The sequence below is a fragment of the Triticum urartu genome, chromosome 6, assembly GCF_003073215.2.
Source record: "Triticum urartu cultivar G1812 chromosome 6, Tu2.1, whole genome shotgun sequence".
Taxonomy (NCBI): Eukaryota; Viridiplantae; Streptophyta; class Magnoliopsida; order Poales; family Poaceae; genus Triticum; species Triticum urartu.
This window is the reverse complement of record NC_053027.1, coordinates 414,065,192-414,073,560: the sequence shown is the minus strand read 5'-3', so window position 1 is coordinate 414,073,560 and position 8,369 is coordinate 414,065,192.

Sequence of the window (8,369 nt, the reverse complement as noted above, 5' to 3'; positions counted from 1 at the left end):
TTAGTCCGTTAGTCCCTAGCCGTTTTTCGTGTGGGCGGTCGTTCCTACCTTTAACCCTTGCCAGCCGGACAGCCGGTTCTTCGAACTGCGACTTTTGGCAAGGGAAGGCTTGAGAGCCGGCACACTACTTGTCTGACTGCGGGTAGGACTTCTAATATAAGTTCAGTCGGCCAGTCCCCGAGCCGACTAGTCGGACTCGGTGCCGGACGGAATAAGTAAATGATACGACAAGCATGATATTTTTCATTCATAAATAAGGGATGGCAGTCCCCGAGCCCTCCTCGGGGAGCCTATTGTCTTGTACTTAATACAAAAGTTAGCGTGATACATACTGCCTTTCAACTGTAAAATCGTCGAAGGAGGTTGGCGTTCCATGGCCGTTCCGACTCCTTGCCGGAGTCGTATCTCTTGCGTGCCTTCGGCTTCTGTTCGTCGATCAGGTAGTAGGAGTCGTTGCCTAGAGCTCTGCTGATGACAAAAGGGCCTTCCCAAGGGGCTGAGAGCTTGTGCTGGCCGGCTGTTCGCTGAATCAGCCGGAGCACAAGGTCGCCCTCTTGGAAAGATCTTGGCCTGACCTTCCGGCTGTGGTAGCGGCGCAAACCCTGCTGGTAAATTGTAGACCGGCTGAGAGCTAACAGCCGGCTTTCTTCCAGCAGGTCGACGCCGTCTTCTCGTGCTTCCTTGGCCTCCGCTTCCGTGTACATGGTTACTCGAGGCGAGTCGAATTCGATGTCAGTTGGGATGACCGCCTCGGCACCATACACAAGGAAGAAAGGGGTGAAGCCGGTTGACTTGTTTGGTGTAGTGCGCAGACTCTAGAGGACAGCCGGCAGCTCATCGAGCCAACAGCCGGCTGAACGCTCCAGAGGTACAACCAGTCGGGGCTTGATGTCGGAGAGGATGAGGCCGTTGGCTCGCTTGACCTGGCCGTTTGACTGCGGGTGGGCGACGGACGCTAAGTCCAGCCGGATACCTTGGGCTGCGCAGAAATGTGCCAAGGCTCCTTTGGCGAAATTCGTGCCATTGTCGGTGATGATGCTGTGTGGCACGCCGTACTGAGTTGTTATGTCCGCGATGAACGTCACGGCAGTCGGCCCATTCAGCTTCTTGATCGGCTTCGCCTCAACCCACTTGGTGAATTTGTCCACGGCGACGAGCAAATGCGTCATGCCGCCGCGCGCCGTCTTGAATGGGCCCACCATATCCAGTCCCCAAACGGCAAAGGGCCAAGTGAGGGGAATGGTCTTGAGTGCCGAGGCCGGCATGTGTTTGCTTGGAGCTGAAGAGCTGGCATCCCTTGCAATGCTTGACTAATTCTTTGGCGTCGTCCAAAGCAGTCGGCTAGAAGAAACCATGGCGCAAGGCTTTGGCGACAAGTGATCTTGAGGCCGCATGGTGGCCGCACTCTCCTTGGTGAATGTCTCCGAGGATTGCAATGCCCTTCTCTTGCTCGACGCATCGCTGGAGGACTCCGGTGACGCTACGCTTGAGTAGTTCTCTGTTGACGATTGTGTATGCTCCGGCTCGGCGCTGGACTTGTCTTGCTTCTGTTTCGTCAGCCGGCAGGTCTTGGTTTACTAGGAAGTTGAGGATGGACTGAGCCCATGACGGGGCCGCGACTTCTTCTACTGCCAAAGTGGCTACTGCCACCAGGGTGGGCGGGCTGGGCGGTGAGGTGCTGGAGTCAGCCACCGGCTGTAGTGCTGCTGCAGTCCCCGGGCCGGCTACCGCCGTCCCCGGGCCGGCTACCGCCGTCCCCGGGCCGGCTACCGCAGTCCCCGAGCCGGCTGCCGAAGTCCCCGGGCCGGCTACGGGGGTTTTGGGGTCGGCTACTTGATTCCTCGAGCCGGACCTGGCCGCATCGGGGTCAGGCGGCACGAAGATGGAATCGGATTCCGGAGACGGCTTGATAGACGGCTTGAGTAGGCATTGTAGAGCGACGCCGGTTGGAATTGCTTGCCGAGTGGAGCCTATTCGAGCCAGGGCATCGGCTGAGTCATTGTCGGCTCGTGGTACGTGGAGGAACTCGCATCCTTCAAAGTATCCACTGAGTTGTTGGACCAGGAAATGGTAGCTCGCCATATTCGCGTCCTTGGCATCCCAGTCGCCGGATGACTGCTGGACTACCAGGTCCGAGTCGCCATAACATAGGATCCGGCGAATGCCAAGCTCTTTGGCAAGACGGAGCCCGTGTATGAGCGCCTCGTACTCGGCCACATTGTTGGAGGCGGCAAAGTGGATCTGTAGCGTGTATCTGAGCTTGTCGCCTTTGGGAGAGGTAAGGACGATGCCGGCTCCGAAGCCGGTGCGCATCTTGGACCCGTCGAAGTGCATGCGCCAATGGGTGGAGTCGGGAGCCGGCGGCAGGTACTGGGTCTCGGCCCAGTCGACGAGGAAGTCGGCCAGTGCTTGGGACTTGATGGCGGTGCGGGGCTGGTAGAAGATCGTGTAGGGGGGCAGCTCGATTGCCCATTTTGCGACCCGGCCGGATGCATCCCGGCTGCCTATGATCTCGGCTAGCGGGGCAGTGCATACGACCGTGACGGGATGCTCTTGAAAGTAGGGCTTCAGCTTCTTGGCGGTGAAGTACACGCCGTAACACATCTTTTGGTAGTGCGGGTAGTTCTGCTTTGAGGCGGACAGCACCTCACTCAAATAATACACCGGCCTCTGGACCGGCTGGGCTCGGCCTTCTTCCGGGCGCTGGACTACGATGACGGTGCTGACTACCCGGCTGGTTGCAGCGATGTAAAGGAGCATGGGCTCTTTCTCGGTCGGCGCCGCGAGGACAGGCGGCGCGGCCAGCATCTTCTTCAGCTCGTGAAAAGCTTGGTCGGCCTGGTCGTTCCACTCAAAGTGAGTGCTCTTCTTCATGAGGCGGTAGAGGGGGAGAGCTTTCTCTCCGAGTCGGCTCATGAAGCGGTTCAAGGAGGCCAAGCACCCGGTGAACTTCTGAATGTCTCGGAGCTTGGTGGGGATCGCCATTCTCTCAATGGCCTTGATCTTCACTGGGTTGCATTCGATGCCACGTTCGGAGACCAGGAAGCCTAGGAGCTGGCCGGCTGGCACCCCGAACACGCATTTCTCGGGGTTGAGCTTGATTTGGAACCGGCGCAGGTTCTCGAATGTTTCCTTGAGGTCTTCCAGCAAGGTGCCACGCTTCTCCGTCTTCACTACGATGTCGTCCACGTAAACGTGGGCATTCCTGCCGAGCTGCTTGAGGAGGCACTTCTGCATGCAATGCTGAAAGGTGGCACCGGCATTTCTCAAGCCGAATGTCATAGTCAGGTAGCAGAAGGCTCCGAACGGCGTGATGAAGGCGATCTTCAGGCGGTCATCCGGGTCTAGCTTTATCTGGTGATATCCGGAGTAAGCATCCAAAAAACTCAACAGCTCGCATCCGGCTGTGGAGTCTATCACTTGGTCTATCCTTGGCAGGGCAAAAGGATCTTTGGGGCAAGCCTTGTTGAGACTTGTGTAGTCTATACACATGTGCCACTTGTTATTCTTCTTTAGCACAAGGACCGGGTTGGCGAGCCACTCAAGAAAGAAAACTTCCATGATAAAGCCGGCCGCCAAGAGCTGGGCTATCTCCTCCCCTACAATCCTGCGTTTCTCCTCCGACAGTCGGCGGAGGGGCTGTCTGACTGGCCTCGCGTCTTCTCGAACATGTAGTTTGTGCTCGGCGAATTTCCTCGGAACACCCGGCATGTCCTTGGGGGACCACGCAAAGATGTCCTGATTCTCACGGAGGAAATCGGCGAGCTCGCCTTCCTATTTGCTGTTCAGGTTTGCCCCGATGACGGCAAACCTCTCTGGATGCTCGGGGTCAAGGGGTATTTTCTTCGTCTCCTTGGCCGGCTGGAAAGATCCTTGAACATCATGCTCCTTGGGGTCGGGGGACACGGCCGACTTCTTGCCGGCTATGGCCACGACTCGGTCCAGCATCTTCTTCTCTTCGGCGATCACAAGGGACTCGGCCAGCCGGCTGCTGGCCTCTACGCACTCGGAGGACTTCTTGTAGTCACCGGCTACAGTGATGACGCCTTTGGTGCTTGGTATCTTCATCTCGAGGTATGCATAGTGGGGAACCGCCATGAATTTGGCCAAGGCAGGTCGGCCCAGCAATGCATGGTAAGGGCTCTCCAGGTCCACCACTTCAAACCAGATTGCTTCCCGGCGGAAATGCTCCTTGTCCCCAAAAAGTACATCAATCTTGATCTTGCCAATGGGGGCGCAGGACAGGCCGGGTACGATGCCGTGGAACACTGTCCGAGTGGGCGTGAGCTGTTTCGTCTTGACGTTCAACTTCTCTAGGGTGTCACGATACAAGATGTTGATGCTGCTCCCGCCGTCTATCAACACACGAGAGAAGCGGGCGGCGCGTCTGTCCGTTGCAAGGGTGGCTTCCAGGACCAGAGCGTAAGAGCCGGGAGACGGCATCACCTCCGGATGGTCGGCCCGGCTCCAGCTGATGGGCTTTTCTGACCAATGCATGTGTCCAGCGGGGTTGGCAGCGACCACGCTAACTTCCTGGTGCTCTCGGCGTCTGCTGCGCCGGTCTTCGGGCTGGCTGGTGAAGACGATGTAGGTTGCTTGCTCATCAGGGAACTCTTCATGCACGGCCCCGACTGCGGGCCGAGCGGCCGGAGGCGGCGGAGGCGGAGGCGGCGGGCCGGCAGGCGGAGGTGGCAAGAGCCCCTCGCCCTTAGAGATTCGGGTGAGCCAGTTGCACTTCCGGGTCGTGTGGTTGGACGGCTTCGCGCCGCTGTGGAACTTGCAAGGGGCGTCGAGGGTTTGCTCGTAGGAGAAGGCGGGCTGCCAAGCCGGCCTGCCGCCCTAGGGCTTCTTGGGCGCCGGTCGTTCTTCAGGCGGCGCATCTTCGACAGTGGCCACCTGCCGGCTAACGGGAGGCGGCGCAGGGCCCTTGCGCTTGTTGTCGTTCGAGTTGGGGTGTCGGCCGGGCTCTCTAGCCGGCGTCTTGGGTGCCGGGTTGAGCACCTTTCCGGACGTGTCTACCCGAAGCTCGGTCTTCATCGAGGAGTCGGCGGTGGCGTACTTGTCTGCTATGTCCAGAAGCTCGTCGAGGGTAGCCGGCTCGTCGCAGAGGTGTTTGTGCTTGAGGAGGGTGCCTTCTCGGCATCCGGCTGTGAAGTATTCTATGGCTTGCGCCTCGTGCACCCCTTCACAGGAGTTGCGGAGCTCAGCCCAATGCGTGAGGTAATCGCGAGTGGACTCGGCGGGGCCTTGCATGCACAAGGAAAGCTGTCTGGGCTTGGGAGCCCGCTTGTCGGTGCTGGTGAAGTTGTGGATGAAGGCTTCTGTGAAGTCTAGCCAGCTGTTGATGCTACACGGCTTGAGGCTGTTGAGCCAGGTCCGCGCCGTGCCCTGCAGCATGAGGGGCACGTACTTCACGGCGACGTGCCGATTTCCATTGGCGATGCTAACTGCGGTGGAGTAGTCGATCAACCAATCTTCCGGCTTCACGGAGCCGTTGTACTTGGGCGTGTCTCTTGGGAGCGAGAACCCTTTGGGAAAGGGCTCATCGCGGATGCGGGGGCCAAAGCAAGGCGGGCCGACATCGTCTTCTTCTTCCAATGCCAGGGATCGCGCCAGGCGGTCGATCCGATGACGGGCGTCGTTCTTGCCGATTCCTTCGCGGCGGCCCAGCCGGCCGCTGAGAGTCGGGTGCGCCACTGGCGGTGAGGCGGGATATCTCTCTCCACGGGGCGGAGGCGGAGGCGGGTCGCCCCGCCACTCCATGGCTCGGGGATGACCATCCGCGTCCCGCTCGATGGAGATCCGGGTCCGGCTGCGGCTGGTAGCCGGCTCCTTCTCGCGTCGCGCGCGGGTATCGCTCGTAGTCGGCGTCCGGGACGTCGCACCGTGCTCTCGGCGCGGGGGAAGGCTTTCCGCGCGAGCGTCGGCTTCGTGCCGCCGCGTGGCGGCGTCAATCAACTGCTGGATGCGCCGGGTCATGTGGGGAAGGTCTTCGGCCTCCAGGCCGTCCAGCTCGTCTACGGCCGCCTGGGCGGCACGCAAGTTCTCGAGCGGAGTGGCATAGACCGGGCGGTCGACTCCCAGTGTGTCGGCGATGATGGCGCCGCGTTGCTTGACAAGGCCGGCCCGGCTTGGCCCGCCCGGGGCCGGCGTGCCGAAGGCGGCGCGGTCAGCCTCGCGCCGGTAGGCCTCAGTGAGGCATCTTACGGAGGCCAGCCTCCGGCCCTCTGCGAGGAGGGCGAGGCGGCGTGCTTCCAGGGCTTCGTCGTCGGCGTCGGCCGGGAGAGGAGCGGACAAGTCGTGGGCCGCCGCGCGCGAGGCGTCGCGGGCGCTCTCGTCGGCCGGGCCGCCGTGGCCGACAACCATCACTTCGGCGGCGACAGCATCGTGGCCGTCGGCTCGAGGAAGCGGGTCATTGTAGATCGCGACGTTGGTGGGGAAGGCGTCGTAGGAGGCCGTGTCGGAGTCGACAGGCATCGGGTCGGTGGAACCAACCGACTCCAGGTCCGCAGCGGGCTCGCTGGAGACATGGAGCTGGCCTAGAAGGTTGGCGAGGCGGTCAGTGCCCGCATCAGAGGCGAGCTCGTCGGGGATGAAGGTCTCGTCGGGGAGATCGGCGAGGCCGCTTGCCGCGCAGATGCTGGTAACGCCTTGCAGCACGTCGTGGCAAGCGCCATCGGGCGTGCAGGGCTGGCTACGCTCGCTGGGGAGGAAGAGGGTTCCCGTCCAGAACAGGTCTCCGGACGACGGTGCGCCTGGCCCCAAGGTGGGCACCAAATGTCGGGTGGTGGGTGCGACATATGCCAACGGGTGGCTTATCTCTGTGGGAACCAGTAAGACATCGCCGGTGCCTGGAAGCGGGATGAGGCGAAGACATGCACGCCGGCGGATCTTACCCAGCTTCGGGGCTCTCCGAGGAGATAACACCCCTACTGCTGCTCTGCGGGGTCTCCGCATGCTCACTAGATGAATCGAGTAGCTACACGACGCTCCTTGAGCTGTTTTTGGGGGGAGGAGGAAGAAAGGGCACGGCTAGCCTGCTTCTTCTCCTTGTATGATGTCTAGAACTAGCAGGGGGTCCAACCCTTTGCACGGGTGCCCCGGGGGGTTTATATAAGCCTACCCCCCGGGGGTACAATGGTAATCCGACTGGGCGCGGGGCCCAGCCGTCTGTGACTGCGCTCGCCGGCTTCTGCGCCGGCTGCTGGGGCCCGCCGGCTGGTGGGTCCCGCCGGCTGCCAACTCCTTGGCCGACGGGCAGGCCCCACTGTCCGGGGCCAGGTCGGCGGCTGGTCACTGTAGCCTCATCTTGTTGACGTGAGCTTCATCGTGGTAAGCGCGGCTACAGTACCGCCGCCCGTTGGGCGATCGTTGTAGCCTTACCGCGTCTTGTCTCCTTAATGGGGCGACTTCTTCGAGGGAGGCGGCAAGCCGGCTGCGGGGAGCCGGCTCCGTCTTGGGCCGGCTGGTTGGAAGCGTGGCCGCCTTCGGCCGTCTCTCTGCGCAAAGGGGCCCACCGCCTGTGGGTCGCGCTGGCAGCCCGTTGTGGGTGAGGCCAGGGTCAACGTGGCAACAGTGCTGCGCCGGACGGGTCATGCCTACCCCGTACGGCGCACTGTGCCAGGCGTGCCCCGGGATTCGAGGGTGGCAGGCTCTTCTGTAGCCACGCCCCGTCGTACCGCCGTTAGGTGGGTGCAAACTTTGTGGATACGGTCTTGACTGCTTTGCGGGGAGCCGGCTCGAAGGAGTCGGCCTTCTCACAGCCGGCGTCTTGGAGTCGGCCCTCTCATGAGGGTTAAAGTTGGACCGCCTTCCGAAAGCCAGCCTAGATCGCAGCCGGCTAGGGGAAGGCGGCCCTATGTCTTGGATTCTTGAGAGCCGGGCTGGCTCGTAATTTTCTCAGAAGTGCCAGGGGAGGCCGGCTAGGCTACCCATGGCTATTTACTCCAACAGACACACAGTCCCGGACACCCAGTCCTGAACACGCACCTCAGGACACCTAGTCCTCACCGTATTCTCCTTGAGCTAAGGTCACACAAACCTCGCCCAATCACTTTGGTAAGTCTTCAAGGTAGACTCCCAAACCTTCACAGACTTCGTTCACCGGCAATCCACAATGTCTCTTGGATGCTCAGAACGCGACGCCTAACCGGCTGGAGGATGCACAGTCCTCAAGTGTAATAAGTCTTCAGATCACACGGACAAGAAGACTTAAGTGATGCCCAATTCTCTCTGGCTCTGGGTTGTTAGGGCTTTATCCTCGCAAGGAATTCTCTATCAAAGGCTTCGATGTGGGTTGCTCTCAAACGACAAAAGCCGTACTCTCAATCTGAGCAGCCAACCGTTTATGGTTGTAGGAGGTGAGCTAT